General features: G+C 36.9%; 1 long non-coding RNA gene across 1 annotated transcript in view; it reads left to right on the forward strand.

Annotated features, from left to right (window-relative positions):
• LOC132419856 (uncharacterized) overlaps window positions 1-19,337 on the forward strand; it is a 127,429-nt gene that overhangs the window by 32,244 nt on the left and 75,848 nt on the right. The gene's annotated exons all lie outside the window — the stretch shown is intronic.

Consider the following 19,337-nt stretch of genomic DNA (forward strand, 5'->3'; position numbering starts at 1 on the left):
GTGTTTGTAAAATCTACCATATCATTATTGATTTTCTGCTATTAATTATTGAAAAAGCATTATTGAAGTCATTTAGTAGAATTGTGGATTTTCTATTTCTCCTTGTAATTCTATTAATTTTTGCTTCGTGTATTTTAAAGCTCTCTTATTAGATGAATAAATGTCTTTAGATTGTTATATTCTCTTGCTTAATTTACCCCTTTATCATTAAAAAAATTGACCTTTTAAAATCTCTGGTAACATTCTTTGCTCTAAAATCTACTTTGCTAATAATTAATGGTAATATTAATCTTTCTTTTAATTAATATTAACATGATATATTTTTCTATTCTTTTACTTTTAACCTATTGATGTTTTGTCTTTAAAGTATATTTCTTATAGACAGCATGTAATTATCTTGGTTTTTTTACCCAATCTGACAAGTTCTGTGTTTTGATTGGGTGTGTTTAGACCATTTATATTTAGTATTATCTTAGGCTATAACTTTTTGTGTGTGTGTGTGTGATTTTAATACTTAGGGTTTAGGGACTTCCCTAGTGGTGCAGTGGTTAAGAATCTGCCTGACAATGCAAGGGACACGGGTTCGAGTCCTGGTCCGGGAGATCACATGCTGTGGAGCAACTAAGCCTGTGTGCCACAACTACTGAGCCTGTGAGCCACAACTACTGAAGCCCACGTGCCTAGGGCCCATGCTCTGCAACAAGAGAAGCCACTTCAATGAGAGGTCCACGCACTGCAATGAAGAGTAGCCCCCACTCCCCACAACTAGATAAAGCCCACGCACAGCAACAAAGACCCAATGCAGCCAAAAATAAATTAGTTAATTAATTTTAAAAAATTTAAAAAAATCTTAGGGTTTATAGCATACATTTTAAATTCTTTCAATTACATTCCAGTGCATGAATAAACTATAACTTATTTACCAACTTTATTACTGCTGGACATTTAGGTTTTCTGGTTATTGTGAACAAAATTTCTGTGAACATTCCTATACAGAATGGCTTGATAGGTGCTGTCACAAACGTACGTACTAGACACTGTGTCATCACAAATGGGTATTTCTGGAAAAGGCGACTCTTGAGCCGAGTTTTTAGGGGAGAAAGAAATGATTAGATGAGAAACCAAAGAAAAAGTTTCTAGACAGAAGGAAGAGTAATAAGGGACTGGAAAGAGAATCAGCAAGAAATTATAGAGAAATGGGCATAGAGGAGACCGAAGTAATAGGTAGACATTGTCATGATAAACTAAAAGATCCAGATGCCACTCTGGAGAATTTCAAATATGTAGTCACATAATCAATTTTTTAAAAGAAAAATATCTTTGATCACATTGTGGAGAATGGATTGGATGAGGGTCAGATTGGAGATTGGGAAACGTGGTGGTGGGTTATTGCAGTATTTCAGTTCATAAGTGGTGAGGCCTGAACTAAGGCCATGACTGTGGGAACAGTGAAAAGGGAAAACATTGGAGAATTCTTTTTTAAAAAAATATTTATTTATTTTGGCTGCACCAGGTCTTAGTTGTGGTGTGCAAGAGCTTTAGTTGCGGCCTGCGGGCTTCTTAGTTGAGGCATGCATGTGGGATCTAGTTCCCCTACCAGGGATCGAACCCAGGCTCCCTGCATTGGACCACCAGGGAAGTCCCAACATTTGAGAATTCTTGAAGAGATGGACTACTGGGGAGAGAGAGGAAAGAATCAGAGAGTTTGAACTGGGGGATTTGACATGGTAGTCCATTCACAACATTTTTGAAAAAGAAGAGAAGCAGTTTTCATTGAAATCTGGTAAATTAAATTGGCTATGCAAAAAGTGAAGACATTTAAAAAAAGAGTGTTGAGAAGGGGCTTGCCATACCAGATAGCAAAATATTATGTTGTAAGCTACAGCAATTAAGTCACCATATTAAGTACTCTACCAAAAAAGACATTTTTGATTTTGAAATTCATGTATGGTAAAGATACCATCAATAGTGTTAAGGAACAAATAACAACCTGGGGAGAAAATGTTTCAAAATATTTAGTAGAAAAAAAGGTAACTATCTCTAATATATCAGTAATTCCTTCAGATAAATAAGAAAAAGACAAAATAAAAAACTAATATGAAAATAGGTAGAGAATATAAAGGGCAATTTATAGACGAAATACAAATGGCCAATAATTGTAAGAAACTGTTAAACCACTGCCTAAGTGGTTATGCCTAAAACTGAAATAATGAGATAAAATTTTAACAACTCAGCATAGCAAAGGTAAAAATATTTAAGATATCAAATGCTGGCTTGAGAATAGGGAAATGTTCACATGTTGAAGAGAATGTAAATTGGGGCAATCTTTTGGAAAGCAATTTGGCACATATTTTTTGACCTTGAATCTGTTATAAGGCCTTATCCCTCAGAAATATTTGCACTACAAAACAAAGATATACTTCCAAGGATACGCATTTCACTGGTGCTTAAAATAGTGAAAAACTGGGATAATCTAGGGGGTTGATAAATTATGTTACATCCATACAATGGAATACTATTCATATTTTTAAAAAACGAAGCAGATCTATATATACAAAGAATAGAAAGATATTTATAATTTATTGGAGGAAAAGGTCAAGTTTCAGAAAATAATGCCAGCTATGATGCCATTTTTACAAATAAATATGTATTAAATGCAGTATATACCAGGAACTGGGCCATTAACCAGGGATTCAGCAAAGAACAAGATAAGGTCCCTGCAGTTGTGGAATTAAAAAGTTGTTAAACGTGATTACCACTGGTGAATGAGATAGTGGCAGTTGGGGGTGGGAGAGGAAGGATGTTTACTTTTTACATGTTTGGACTGTTAAATTTTTTCCAAAAAGCAACTTTTGCTTTTGTAGTTTAAAAACTAAATTTTAACAGAAGTTATACAATTTTAAATTATATTTTCAAATATTTAAAATAGTGATAAACTAATTAATGTTTTTAAGAGTGTGAAGAAGTGGGTGCTCTCATACTCTTCTGATGAGAGCATGTATTTGCTTAAACATTTTGGAGGATAATTTGGTAATATATATTTTTTAATGTTACAAGTTTGCTTTAATACAAGAATTCTATTTCTAAGAATTTATCTTAAGGAAAAATTAAGAAATATAAATAAGATACAAGTATGTTTATTGCAGCTTTCTGTATAACAGTGTAAAATTAGCAGCAACATAAATAGCCTTCAACATGGAATTTCTTAATTAAATCATGGTACATACATAAAATTAAAAATGGCTGTTGGCATCATATTGGATGCCACCCTAACAGTCATTTTCTTTTTCCCCCTTGCTAATGGAATTGCCTTTTTTTTTTTTTTTTTTTTCAGATATTGAGTGGTAATAGATTAGGCAAGGAGGGCATAGTTGGGGAGTGAATTGTGATGATTGGTATCTAGTTCCAAAACACTTTCATCACCCCAAAAGAAACCCCTGTATACATTGAGCAGTCATTTGCCATTCTACCCTCCTTCCAGCCCCTGGCAACTACAATTCACTTTCTGTCTCTATGGATTTATCTATTATAGATTTTTCATAAAAATGGAATCATATTATATGTGACTTTTTGTGTCTGGCTTCTTTCACTTAGCATGTTTTTGAAGTTTAACCATATTGCAGCATGTATCAGTACTTCATTCCTTTTATGTCCAAGTAATATTCTATTATATTCATATATAATTATATGTATAACATATATGATATATATATATATATCACATTTTGTTCATCCATTCATCTGTTGATGGATATTTGGACTGTTTCCACTTTTGGGCTGTTGTGAATAATGCTGCAATGAATGTTGGCATCAGCATACAAGTCTCTGTTTGAGTCTCTATTTTCAGTTCTTTTGGGTGTATACCTAGGAGTAGAATTGCTGGGTCATATGACAATTATTTGTTTAACATTTTTGGGAACTGCCAAACTTTTCCACAGTGGGTGTGCCATTTTACATTCCCACTAGCAATGCATAGGGATTCCAGTTTCTCCACATCCTCACCAACAGTTATTTTCTGTTTTTGTTTTTGTTTTATTGTTACAGTTATCCTAGTGGGTATGAAGTGGTACCTTGTAGTTTTGATTTGCATTTCTTTAGTGACTAATGATGCAGAGCAGTTTTTGTTTACCATTAGTATATTCTTCTTGTGAGAAATGTCTGTTCAAGTCCTTTGCCCATTTTTAAATTGGATTATGTGTCTTTTTGTTGTCAAGTTGTAAGAGTTTTTATATATTTGGGACAGTAGACCCTTATCAGATATAATTTGCAAATATTTTTTTCCATTTTGATGTTGTCTTTTTACTTAATAATGTCCTTCGATGTACAAAAGTTCTTAATTTTGATGAAGTCAAAGTTATCTATTTTTTCTTCTGTTGCTTATACTTTTAGTGGCTAATCTAAGAATACATCATCCAAGTACATGAAGTTTTACTCCTATTTTTTCTTCTAATACTTTTGCAGCTTTAGTTCTTGCATTTAGGTCTTTGATCCATTTTGAGTTAATTTTTCTGTGTGCTGTGAGGTAGGAGTCCAACTTCATTTTTTTCATGTGGATATCCATTCATTGAAAAGAGTGTTCTTTTCCCCATTGAATAGTCTTGGTATCCTTGTTGAAAATAAATTGGTCACAGATATATGGGTCTATTTCTGGACACTCAATTTCATTGCATTGGTCTAAGGTCTAACGTACTCATACCAGTAGCACCCTGTTTTGATTACTGTAGCTTTGTAGTAAGTTTCTAAGCAGGAAGTGGGAGGCCTCCAACTTGGTCCTTCTTTTTTTTTTTTTTTGCGGTACACGGACCTCTCACTGTTGTGGCCTCTCCCGTTGTGGAGCACAGGCTCCGGACACGCAGGCTCAGCGGCCATGGCTCATGGGCCCAGCTGCTCCACGGCATGTGGGATCTTCCCGGACCGGGGCACGAACCCGTGTCCCCTGCATCGGCAGGCAGAATCTCAACCACTGCACCACCAGGGAAGCCCTTGGTCCTTCTTTTTTAAGATTATTTTGGCTATTTGGGGCCCCTTGCTGTTCCATATGAACTTGAGGATTGGCTTTTCTATTTTTACAGAAAAGGCCACTGGAATTTTGATAGGAATTTCTAGGGATCTGTAGATAATTTTAGGTAGTATTGCCATCTAACAATATTGTTCTCCAGTCCATGAACACAGGATATCTTTCCATTCCTTTAGCTCTTTAATTTCTTTCAGCAATTTTTTATACTTCTCAGTGTACAAATCTTTTACCTCCTTGGTTAAATTTATCCTGAGCCAATTTTGCTGTTTGGATGCTATTATAAATGGAATTGTTTTCTTAATTTCCTTTTCAGAATGTTTACTGCTGGTATTAGCAACCCAACTGATTTTTTTTTAATAATTATTTTTTTAAGGATCTAGACCTTTTATTTTTTTAATGTTTGTTTATTTATTTATTTATTATTTATTTATTTTGGCTGCACCAGGTCTTAGTCGCTGCACATGGGATTTTCGTTGCGGCATGTGGGATATTTAGTTGCAGCGTGCAGACTTAGTTGTGGCATGCAAACTCTTAGTTGTGGCATGCGTGCAGAATCTAGTTCCCCAGCCAGGGATTGAACCTGGGCGCCCTGCATTGGGAGTGCAGAGTCTTACCCACTGGGCTACCAGGTAAGTCCCTACAACCCAACTAATTTTTGAGTGTTTACCTGCAGCTTTGCTGAATTAGTTTATTACCTCTATTAGTTTTTTAATGTTTTTTTTTTTGAGGGGGGTATTTTCTACATAGGGGATCATATTATTTGTGAGTAGAAATAGTTTTACTTCTTTCCAATTTGTATGTCTTTTATTTATTTATTTTTTTCTTGCCTGATTGCCCTGGCTGTAAGTTCCAGTGTAGTGTTGCATAGCATTGGTGAAAGTGAGCATCCTTGTTTTGTTCCTGATCTTAGAGGGAAAAGTTTTAGTCTTTCACCATTGTGTACAATGTTAACTGTTTTCCAGTGATGGTTTAAGTCTAGATTTCTGGTTTTGCTTTGTTTTGTTTTCTTACTGTTTGCACTATATTGGGCTTCTTGAATCCAAAAATTCATATCTTTAATCATTTTGGAAATATTATTAGCTCTCCTTTATTTTCCCATTCATCTTCCAGTATTGTAAGTATATATTTGTTAGACCTCCCTCTGTGCTGTTTGCTCATCTTTATTACATATATTCTATCTCTTTGGCTTTCTTTGTTGTATTTTGTGTAATTTCTTCAGATGTTTTAATTATTTCTTCAGTTCTGTCTAATCTGCTGTTTAATCCACACACTGTGATATTTTTTATTTTTAAAAATTCATTAATTATATTTTGCATTCCAGAGAGCACACTGACAGGATGCTAGCAGCCAGAGTCCATGGCACCAGGGGGGCTCTGGGGCCATGGAAGGGGCAGACTCAATACAGGAATATTTTATTGAGGTCACTGCATGCCAGGCTTTTCTGAGTGATGGGGCCCTGGGAAAATCAGATTGTTTTCGCCCTGTAGAGCCCACAGCTTGGAGGCGACAGCCACCTAAACGTCTATAAGCATGATGTAGGGTGGAGCAAGGTGACTGCCTCTGGTTCTTTTATAACTCAGCTAATTTTTTTATAGACTCATTCTTTCCTATATTTTCTCCTATTTCATTAAATATATTAAATGTGTTTATTTTATATTCTGCATCAATAATTTTTATAACTGATGCTTTTGTGAGTCTTGTCCTGAAATTTTTTTCTTTAAGATTTTAAGTCTTTATTTAATTTGTTAAAATATTGCTTCTGTTTTATGTTTTGTTTTTTTGGCTGCAAGGCATGTGGGATCTTAGCTCCTGACCAGGGATTGAACACGCACCCCCTGCATTGGAAGACAAAGTCTTAACCACTGGACTGCCAGGGAAGTCCCCTGAAATATTTTATAATGATACTTGTTCACAATAACTTACTCTTCGTGTCTCATCATGTTGTAGTATGGGTTTATTTTCCTTGAAATTTTATTAGTGGTTTAATTCATTTTTTTGAGGTTTAAGTGGAAGTTGAATTTCTTGAGATAGATTTGGTTTACATTTTGCTAAATGTCTGGGGCACCACCAACCTAGGACTAATTTGAATGAAAATGTCTGCTTGTGTTTTGGGGACCATTCAGATTCTATAAATTCTGTCACCAAACCCATTTGAGGGTGGGTGTGTAGTCTTGAATTATCAAGAATGACTTATTTTTTGCCTCCATTTATGACCAAGACTGAGACAGAAAATTTTCTTTAACATCTTCCTCTGTGTGGTGAATTGTTTTCTAGTTTACTCACCAAGTATACTGCCTTTTGGAGATTCCTTGCTTTATGCAAAGTCCAATATAATATCCTACCTTCCCTGGACCTACATTGTCTCTTGTCTGCCATGCTCATCATCTTTAAAAGCTAAACCTCTAGGCTACCAAAGGTTGACGTGGCTGGATCTCTCATATCTCTCCAGCCTCATGATCCCTTCCCCACTGCTCTTTATTTTGGCTTCTGAGGATCTCTCTTGCATTCTTGATAAATCAGCCATGCATCTACAAGAATTTTTTTTTAATTTAACCAGCATTTTAAAGATGTTTTGCACTGGGCATCTAAAATTTTTTTTTGATACCTAGTCTGCCAAGAACTATAATTTTTTTTAACATCTTTATTGGAGTATAATTGCTTTACAATGTTGTGTTCATTTCTGCTGGATAATGAAGTGAATCAGCTCCATGTATACATATATCTCCATATCCCCTCCCTCTTGTATCTCCCTCCCACCCTCTCTATCCCACCCCTCTAGGTGGTCACAAAGCACAGAACTGATCTTTCCGTGCAATGCAGCTGCTTCCCACTAGCTATCTATTTTACGTTTGGTAGTGTATATATGTCAATGCTACTCTCTCACTTCGTCCCAGCTTACCCTTCCCCCTCCCTGTGTTCTCAAGTCCATTCTCTACGTCTGTGTCTTTATTCCTGTCCTGCCCCTAGGTTCATCAGAACCTTTTTTTTTTTTAGATTCCATATATATGTGTTAGCATATGGTATTTGTTTTTCTTTTTCTGACTTACTTCACTCTGTATGACAGGCTCTAGGGCCATCCACCTCACTACAGATAACTCAATTTTGTTTCTTTTTATGGCTCAGTAATATTCCATTGTATATGTGTGCCACATCTTCTTTAGCCATTCATCTGTCGATGGACACTTAGGTTGTTTCCATGTCCTGGGTATTGTAAATAGCGCTGCAGTGAACATTGTGGTACATGACTCTGTTTGAATTATGGCTTTCTCAAGGTATATGCCCAGTAGTGGGATTGCTGGGTCGTATGGTAGTTCTATTTTTAGTTTTTTAAGGAACCTTCATACTGTTCTCCATAGTGGCTGTATCAATTTACATTCCCACCAACAGTGCAAGAGGGTCCCCTTTTCTCCACACCCTCTCCAGCATTTATTGTTTGTAGACTTTTTGATGATGGCTCTTCTGACCAGTGTGAGGTGATACCTCATTATAGTTTTGATTTGCATTTCTCTAATGATTAGTGATGTTGAGCATCCTTTCATGTGTTTGTTGGCAATCTGTATATCTTCTTTGGAGAAATGTCTATTTAGATCTTCTGCCCATTTTTGGATTGGGTTGTAAGAACAATAATTTTATATTGTTTCCGAGTAAGGATAATCTGTACTGTATTTAGGTTATCTTTCTCCTGCTCTTAAATGGTTTTGTTGTTTTGCTTTTCTTTATTAAGTATAATAGTGAAGGGAACATCTTTGTTCTTTGTTTATTTGTTGCTTTATCAATATTTAGATTATTTCCGTGGGGTAGTTTTTAAGTAGAATTTCCAGATCAAAAAAGAAAAACCATTGTTTTGAAAGAAGTTTAGGAAATAGAATCAATAACTCTTGCATGTAGGAGGTGAGGCAGAGAAAGGAATCTAGTATGAGACTTAAGTTTTTGGCTTATGCATTGTTTTTGGCTTATGCAACTGGGTAGATGATGATGTCATTAACTAAGATTGGCAATACAGGTTAAGGTTGTTGTGTGTGTGGGGAATGATAACAATGCATGTAGGGAGAGAAATTTTTATTAGGCATTTGGAAATATAGGGCAGATGCTTAGGAGAGTGTTTGGGGCTATAGATACAAATTTGGGATTCACAAAATTAGGGTTCTGGGATTCCTGGGATCCATCAAATATATTTTCAGGGATCTATGTGTTCACTAAATTGCTTTCTATATTCATGCTTTCATTTCAACAAATCTGGATGACCACCTTATGAGTTACCAACTTACTTCAGTGTCTGTATTTATGTTTATAATCTTGCTGGTGTCAAGTATCACAGAGCCAGGCTTACTATGTAAATTATGCAATCAGGTCAGGTGAAAATTAATTGTTGTCATCATGTGCTTGTCCATATGAATGAATGTTTCTTAGTAGTTTGAATAGAGAAAAGTGGTGGGAGAACTGAATCATCACATGATACACAGTTCTATTTAAATTAAAAAGAACCCTATGTTTTAGCAACCAGCCCCATATTCACATTTTGAGTTGGCAGTAAGTTTCAAGAAAACAACACAACCATCCACATACTAATGTTTATTTCATTTTTTGAGTTTTTTTTTAGCTTTTTAGTTTAATTTGAATTCATTTTATAAATTTCTTGTTTGCATACTTGTGTAAGAACTATAAGCATAAGAAATTTATATTTTGTTTTATATTTAAGTAAATATTATAATAAAAATAATTTCAGTCAACATTGAAAAAATTAAGAGAAATGTTTCCTTTAAAAGGCTTCTGTACGTTACACAAATTTGTGCATGAGAGCTGAGCCATGGATTTAAGTGGGACTTCTCCAGAGGAAGTACAGAATGAGAAAGAAAGTGTGCTGAGAACAGAACCCTGAGAAGCAACAGTAATTGAGGAATGAATGAAGGGAAAGAGAAAAACTTAGAAACCCAATGTTAAGAGGAGAATAAGAAGCCCAAAGAGAAGAGAGTTCTTAAAAGGAGGGAATTGAAATGTCCTTAACAGGCACTGAAAAAAAATTTTTTAAAAATTTAAAAATAATTTTTAAAAAGGCACTGATAGTCTTTTTCCAAATATTTTCAGTTGAATGATAGTATCAGAAGTCATATTTTTGAAAGTAAAGGAGTGAATAGGAGGCAAGAATGTAGGAACAGGGAGAGGAGACCTTTCTTAAAATAAGCTTGGTTATGATAAAAAGAAAAGAATGTTTCTGGAATGGGACATAAAGTCACTGTAAATGCAAGTCCCTGAGCATGTTTATGTACTAAAAAGAAGGGGCTAATGGACACAGGGTTCTCATATACATAAGAAAAAATAATTAACAGAAAAAGGTCTCAAAGGAGATGGGACTCAATGTGATACAGATAGCAAATGGCAGGTTTCCCCTTGAAACAGTAATGATAGTGTTACTTTGAGATGAGATATGAAGACGTTTAAAAGTGGGACTAGAGTCATGCTTGGTGGCTTTTAATTTTCTCTGAAGTAAGGGCCAGAGTGATGGGGTGGGGGTGGTACTATAAGGTTTATGAAGACACTGGTGAAGATTTGTAATAGCTATTATGAGAAATGGGCAGGTATACTGAGATCTGGATTCTAGTTTTGGCTTCGTCCCTTACTAGCTCTGTGAATTGGACAACTAATTTAACCTGTCTGAATATTTGTAGAATGAGAAATTGGACTAGATAAATTTTAAAGAGTTTTCTAGTCCCTAGATGATTTAATTTAGAAGTCGAGCACTAAATCCTTTATAATAAATAATCTGACACAAAAAATATTTTTTTCCCCTTTCAACAGTTACTTTGGGAGCAAAAAAACATAGGCTGTTTTAGACTACATGTAATTTGAAAGTCCACATGAAAAATTAAAAAGACAGTTAGGAAAGGAAGGGAAAAGGAATGAAAGACTTATTTTTTTCTCCTTTTCAAACACTCCAGTAATCCACCGCAGCCAAACAACACTCACGGAAAGATGCAGGAACTAGGATAAGAAAAAAAGGTGAAAGAAATTGTTGTCAGTATCTTTTTAGCCTCTAGCTCTTAGGAATTTGTAAATGAATTCCAGCTACGGTTAAGTTATGGTGAAATTCCAGTGAGGAACTGAGGAAAATGAGACAGCCTGGAGGAATTTCTTTTAACAGAATCCGCTCTGAAGACGTAGCTGCTGTGCATCTTTAAGGAAGGAGTGGCCCCAAATAAACAGGGGCTTCACAATGATTGAAAACGTAAATTTAAGCGTTCCCCCTCTGTGTTCTCAAGAATTTTGTTCACAATTAAACTTAAAAAATTAAATTTAATTTACAATTTGAAATATGAATCAAACAAAGTAACTTCCTGAAGATTATATCTGGCCTTGTAAAGAGAATTAAGACCACATTCATCAACCATGGGATACCTAATTCTTTATTTTTCCCATGAGAAAGTTCTTTACATAAAAAAAACCAAAGCAATCTGAGTTGTGCCTGAAATGCCAGAAAATCCAGGACTACATGGTTCACTGAGCAGCGTAGCCAGGAATACTCAGGAGCTGCTTTTATGGAGCTGTGTGCACCTACCCTATTCATTGCGTCCAGCTCTCGCCTAACAGCACCTCCGAGGAGGAGACCTCCAGCAAAAGAAAGGGTTCCAGTCCTGCCAACTCTTACACTGTTTATCTTTTTACACTTCTGCTTCTCTCACCAGAATGTGAATTCCTGGAGGGCAGAGAAATTGTCTAATTCATCTTTTTATCCCTAGAGCCTATAACACTCACTTGTACATAGCAATTTTCTACTGTATGCTTACCGGATAAATGGATGATGTAAATCTATGATTCAGTGCTCTGAATAATTAAAGGCAAAGTATATATAATAATTTTCAAACATGCTTAAGGTATGGGCAATAGTAGTTCTTTTCAGTTGTTTTAACACAAAAACAAATGGTATCTGGCATCTTTGAAAATTAAGGAGAATATGTAAATATATATATTCCTGAGTACATGTATGAGCATATGTTGTTTTGATTATTTCCACACATCTCTTGCCAAGCAAACTTTTCTAAAACACCATCTTTATTTTGTTATTCCCCTTATTAAGACCCATGATGGCTTGTAGTTGCATAATGTATTGGTTTGGAACCCTAGGACAATCTAATGAAAAGCAGAGTTTTCAATTAAGTCCAAGATTTCTTCAGCATTGTGTAACAGAAATTATATAGAATTATGTTATGTGGGCATAATTATTAATCAGTACTTATTTGACTGCAAGGGACAGAAATTCAACTCAAATTAGTTTAAGAGAAAAAAAAGGAAGGAAGGAAGGAAGACAATATTTCTTTGAGTAAATGGGAAGTCCAGGAGATTCCATCTAGCTATAGGCATGGCTGTTTCCAGAGGCTCAAACAATGTTGTCAGGACTCTCTCTACCTCTCAGTTTCACTTATTTCTTTTTTGGATTCATTCTTCAATAGGATTTCTCCTTTATGAGGGCAACATGGCCTCCGGCTGCCTCAGGTTCACATTCTTCAAGTTTAGCAATCTCCAAAGTAGGAGAAATCTCAATCAACTCCAGAGGAAAAGTTATGGGGAGGACTCTGCTTGGACTGAACTGAGTCATGCATCCATTTCTCAATCAATTACTCTGGTGAAAGAATGGACTACTTTGACTGGCTAAATCTGGATCACATGTCCTAACCTTGTGGCCAAGGGAAGGTGGAGTCCCATGATGGCCGTTTTCCTTCAAGATCACTTGGAACAGGGTAGGGCAGTTGTCCAAAGGAAAATGTGTGGCTACTACCAGATGGAAAATGTATGGACAAAAGTAGCTGAACAGTCCACTACACCAGGGCTGAGATGTAGGTTGTATGTACAGGTCAGGTGAAGCAGCTGGCATCCATCCAGATAGCTTAAGGGTCTATTCTAAATGGCTGGTGTACATGCTGTACCATTGTTAACTACTTTGAATATCATCCCTGCATGACAGCATTCCACCACTTATGAGTTAAAAATAACATATGTAATGCAATATGAGCACTGTTGAACACATAAAGTGATTTATCTTTATGGAACAAAAATTACTTTGCACTTAAAATGATTTTTGGCAGGGTAATTTTCAGAGCTTGATCAGCTTTGGAGCAGGGAAAGAGAATTGGTGAAACCAAGTGAATGCTCTTTGTTTCTTCTTAGGAAAAATATAAATAACCTGTATATATATTACTTCATGAAGTATTTATGTCATATTATCACGCTCCCCAATATCTAAAAGTGGTTTGACTTTCTGATAGTAAGATTGAATACTTTTGTCAGTAGTGAGCTTAGGGAAACGTGCACCGAAGCAAAGCTAAGTCCCAAGTCCCTAAGATGCCCTTCAAAAGCAGTCATCCATTTAATTTGATCTATTAAACAAACTTAGCAGTTGGGATGCCCACACAGTGAGGAAGGATGCTTAGAGATGGAATTCTGTGTTTAATTGGAATCTTCTGTCCTTTATTAGACAACCATAAGCTTCCAATTATACACACCATCTTCATTTCAAATATGGATTTATAAAACCTTATGAATTTTCATTCTTAGCAACAGATTAGGAATAAAAACAAGCTCCTGCCATGAACAGATATAAGGGGTTTTCTTTTCTCTTTCTTCCCTTTTTTTTGCCATATCCCAAAAGGTCATTGATAATTGACCAAATGGCCACTGTGTATCCGGAGCTATGTTAGTTCCTTGGAGCTATTAAAAGGAATTTTGAAAAATAATCCCTGTCCTTGAAGAATTTAGGTAACACGTCTCAGGAGAAAAAATTAACATGCCCAGAGCAACCAGGTAACACTTAAATGGCCACTTTGCTGTTTCCACTAATGATGTAATGACTTCCATTTCAGTCTGTTGAAATTTTACCCATTCTTCAAGGTCTGTCTCTAGAACTTTCCTTCATTTAGCTTTACTTGATTGCTTCAGTGTAAGGTGGGGCTCACATTTCATTGAACCACCCACCCTAACTCTTGACACTTAAAATGTCTTCAGCACTTCGTCATCTACAGCAGTGGTCCCCAACCTTTTTGGCACCAGGGACCGGTTTCACGGAAGACAATTTTTCCACGGACAGGGGGCTGGTTCAGGCAGTAATGTGGGTGATGGGTCGTGGCAGATGAAGCTTTGCTCGCTTGCCTGCCACTCACCTCCTACTGTGTGGCCAGGTTCCTAACAGGCCTCGGACCACTACTGGTCCTCTGCCCAGGGGTTGGGGACGCCTGATCTACAGGATGCAGTCCAGCCTCCAGAGCCTGGTGAAGAGCCCCTGACTACCTCTCTTGCCTTATCTCCCCTTTCTCTTCTGTTTGTACTCTGCTTTGAAAGCAAACCAAATCCCGATACCAAACCCAAACCTGGTTTAGTTAAACAAAACAAAACCAAAGTTACCAACTACTGTGAATTTCCATATCCTATCTTCTCTAGAATAGCCCTTTCCCGCCTTTTCCCCAGATTTAGATCAGACAAACTCCCTCTCATCCATTAACCTAACCTCAGCTATTAGTCTCTTAATGAGATCTCTTCTTTTTCCATCCTCTAGGTTGTGCTGTCTTTTGTACCTATTATCTTTTGTACCTATTGTTAAGAGTCTGGGTAGTAGTGATTTGCTGTAATGTCTGCATTCCCCTTCTAGACTCTTAGCGCTTTGAGGGCAGCCAGTGCCTTACTTATTTTGGAATCCTGAGTGCCTAGTAAGAGTGCCTGGCATTCAGCATGTTGTCCATAAAATTGTACTGAAATGAATTGGATTGCATTGAACTAAGAGGGAGTGTAGAGAAGACTTGGGGTAGCTGAAGATCTTAGGGTTTATAAAACCTGGGCTTTACGTCAGTGTTGAAAAAGGGGAAAAAGCCTTAGAGAAGGGGGAAATAATAGGAGCAATACTCCAGAGGTGAGAATGAGCCTGGCAAAAGATGGGGACTGTAAATGGTCATATCTTGCTGGAACTGAGGCTGTAGAGTGGGGAGTGTTGGGAAATAAGGTCAGAAAGGCCAGGCGGGGCCATGTTATGGAAGACTTTGAATGTCAATCAGAGGAGGTGAAACATGATGCAATAAATGCTGCAATTCAAGAAAAGAAAAATTTAGAAATATCCCAAGTATCTGTGTACAAAATGAGCTTATCACTTCTGCATGTCTCTGTTTTGGTACTTATCATATTGTTACTATAGGTATGTCACTGATCCCAACTCGCCTTGAGTCATCTGAACATAATAGACTGGCGGTTTGAAGCAGAGTATGATGCGTTGGGAGTCAGAAGCCCTGGGGTTGAATTTCTGCTCTGGTGCTAATTTGTTACCTGATATGGTGAAATCACTTTACTGCTCTAATCCCGAGTGTTCTTATCTGTAAAATGAAGGCAGAAGGCAGGTGACATGATTCATGAGGTCCCTTTGATCTCTAGGAGTCTATATATAGCAAGATAAGTAATTCGTAGCTAATTTATTAATCTATCTCTGCCTCTTGGTTTTTGTTTATTTACCTGTCTTCTGGGTATCAGAGTTGCTTCATTAGACTGGTTTCTGACAATCTCACAATCTGCTCTGCTGAGACCAGTCTCTGAGGTCTTGACCATCTTGTCACACCTAGAAAGCCCTTCCTAACCCCCCACCCCTCCTTAAAAACCCAGCTCCAGTCCAATACCTTTCTTAAAGCTTTTCCTAACTTATCCAGGTCTCTGATACTTACAACACCCTTGCTTTTGGTGTTTAAACATATTTTGTCTTGAGTTATTCTTTATTTGTTTTATATTGACTTTTCTCTCTCCAATTAGTTTGTAAACTTCTTAAAATAAAGAACTATTACATGCAACATTTGTTAATCTCCCCTACCCAGCTCCACCTCAGGACAAAGCTAGGCACAAAATAGTCATTTAATAATGTTCTTGAATATTGAACTGAGTGACGTACAGGAATATTACTAAAAATAGAAAAACCAGACCATCAAAAAGACATCTGTAGGGCTTGGAATTGAAGTAATGTAGCATATCAATGATTTTGTAGATGGTATTTTGTACCCAGCAAAAGACTGTTTTAAGACAGGGTGAACTGTGAAGTTTCTTGTCTGTAGGCTTGTCTTGAATTAAAGAGTGGGTGATACTAGGGCCTAGAGATATTCCAGCCAACTCAAGGAAAAGAGAAAACAGAGAACTGTTTACTGAGTGACTTTGCTGTTGGACATGTCCCAACTGTAGCTTGAGAACATCAGGCAGAGTTACCACCCTGCTGCCACAGCCTCTGCCAACTTGGATAAGAAGCAGTGAAGTTGACCTGTCTTTTGGCTCTGAAACAAGGCAAGGGAGCGTACCAGCAGGCATGGGAAGGAAGAAGTTGTGAAATGAAAGACATGAAAAAGAGATGACTGACTGTGATCCTCTTTCCTCTTTTCCCCTATTACCCTGAGTCTCTCTCCTGCTTCCTTGACACCTGTAAAGTGGTATAAACCAGATCCTTGCACTTTATACCAACTGGGGTGTGGCACCCTAGGGGTCTAGCTTGGGGCAAGGGAAGGCAGTGTAAATCAGTTGTTTTAGGTTGTTTTGTTTCCTAAAGTGGTCCTATACGAAAAGGTTTGAAGATCACTACTTAGGTGATTAGCCTTCCAACAACCCAATGCTTTTAAAACTCAGTGCAGGACTTCCCTTGTAGCGCAGTTGTTGAGAGTCCACCTGCCGATGCAGGGGACACGGGTTCGTGCCCCAGTCCGGGAAGATCCCACATGCCGCGGAGCATCTAGGCCCGTGAGCCATGGCCGCTGAGCCTGCGCGTCCAGAGCCTGTGCTCCGCAATGGGAGAGGCTACAACAGTGAGAGGCCCGCGTACAGAAAAAAAACAAAAAACAAAAAAAACAAAGTGCAGAATATAAGAGGAAAGATCACTGTTTGAAGTAGTTGAATTCTAGATCTGGCAGTGTCAGGGCTCTCTTGATTGTAAATTAGCTCATGGAAATAAAACACCTGAGCTTAGGAACTCCAAATCCTGATTTTGCTCTCATATTGCCTCAGGCTGTCTCTGGTAGGAAAGTCTAGAACCGTGGATTCGTTGTACATCAGCCCCACTCCCCACTTTTCCAAATGCCCCAAAGCTGTTAGTGTTTATAACAGACGAAGTCAGCATTGTGTTGATTTGTCTTACCGTGTGTGGAAAATGTAGGAATAACTCCCATGTATCATCAACTGTTTAGTCGGCGCTCAGTTCCTTAGCAGGGGAAATGGTAAGATTTATTAGGGAAAGTATCCGTCATCCCATATAAATAGATGCACAGTTAAAGCAGATGCAGAAGGCAGGGTGTATATTTCTGTGTGACTGATCATAAGGAACTTATTATCAAGAACTCTTTGGAAAAATCAGTCATTTGGGAAGATGGCAAACATAAGGTACACTTACATTTTTATGCAAAATAGTCCTCAAAACAGTAATTTTGACTTTAAGTGCGTTATTGGGGTAGGAATCATTGTAATTAAAAATTTTTTTTGCTTTAATTTTTTACTTTTGAGAAAATATGCAAGTGATAAAAGCAGCCCAATAGTAGAAAAAGGTACATAAAGTAGGTCTCTTTCCCACTGCGAACCCCAGTCCCCAGTCTCCTCCCCTCGTAGGCCATCATTGTTGTCAATTTATTTGTATCATTCAGACACATTCAAGCTGATCCTCCCCTTTAGCTTTTATACACATGGCAATCCACTCTCCATATTCTTCTGCAGCTTACTTTTTTCCTTAACAATATACCCTGGAAATCATTTCTTATCAGACTGCATATATGGGCCAGGCTCATTGTTTCTAACAGATTTAACTGATGTTGACATCTTGCCATAATGGTTTTAGGGGTTTTGGTTTTGTTTCAACATTACAGATATACTTTAACCATACCCTCACTGCCCAGGTCCCTGTTGTTCCCTGCCCAAAGGTAATCACTATACTGAAATTAGCATGTATCCTTTCTGCCTGATTTTTATATATTTAGTGCATATGTATTTACTATTTCATTGTGTGACTCTGGCACCATTTATTTATCCTCAATTGTGTTTTTGAAAGCTTAGTTTGTTTCCATTTTTTTACTGTTAAAAACAATGCTACAGGTTAACATTCTATTTCATGTCTCCTTGGGCACATGTATGCAAATTTTTTAGGAAATTCCCACAAGTCAAATTGCTAGGTCATAGGGTATGTGCTTACCAACTTCATTTGATACTGTAACATTGCTCTCCAACACAGTTTTTAACAATACAGCATTCACACCAGCCATGTTTAAAGGTACTCCCTTCTTTTTTTCCATATTCTTACCAACACTTGGGCTTCTCAGACTTCTAAAATATTGCCAGTCTAAGGGTGAAATAGTACCTCATTATGGTTTCAATTTGTATTTGTTACTGAGAGTATCTTGTCTTATTTTTTTTTGCTATTTAGCTCCCTCTAATAATTAACTATTGAAACCTTTGACAATTTTTCTACTGCAGTACTTGTTTTTCCTTATTGATTGATAGGGATCTTTTTATATTCTGGATACTAATACCCAGTAATATGAATTATAAATAACTTCTTCCAGTCTGTGGCTTGTATTTTTTACTGTTTATGCTATCTTTTGTCTAATGGAATTTTTATATTTTAACGTATTCAAATTCTCATTGTTGTCGTTTGTGCTTTTGGTGTTTTAGGAAACACGAAGAAATGTAATGAAGACATTACATTACATTACATTACATTACATTACATTACATTACATTACATTACATATACTTTCTTTTTAACTTTTATGATTTCCCCCATACATTTAAGTTTTTAATCCATGTGGGATATATTTTTGTTCTGACATGAAGTGGAGATTTATATTTTTTCCCCTTTATATGTACTGGCTATGGCCAGTTGTCTTAGCACCATTTATCTAATGGTCACGGCTCCCTGCTGACATGTACAGCTATCTCTGTCCCATACCAAGTTTCCATATATGTGTAGGTCAGTATCAACTTATTTTGTTCCTTTGACCTATTTTTATATCCTTGTTCCAATACCACACTGCTTAAATAGTTATAGCCTTCTAATTAGCCTCGTAGGGCAAGACTCCAGTCCTTAGTTTTCTTTTTCAAAACTGTCTTTGTTAGTTTTGTCTCTTTAATCTTCCACATGAACTTTAGGGTAGGATTATTAAATTCCTTGAAAAGTCTTGTTGGGATTCCGATTGGAACTGTAGTGATTCATAGATCCATTATAAACTCACAGGGGGAACTATTGGAGCTACACAGTTATATCTTTCAATCCCTATATGTCTCATAATTTATCCAGTGCATCTTTTATGTAATGTTTTGTAATGTTTCCCAAATAGGT

The sequence above is a fragment of the Delphinus delphis genome, chromosome 2, assembly GCF_949987515.2.
Source record: "Delphinus delphis chromosome 2, mDelDel1.2, whole genome shotgun sequence".
Classification (NCBI taxonomy): domain Eukaryota; kingdom Metazoa; phylum Chordata; class Mammalia; order Artiodactyla; family Delphinidae; genus Delphinus; species Delphinus delphis.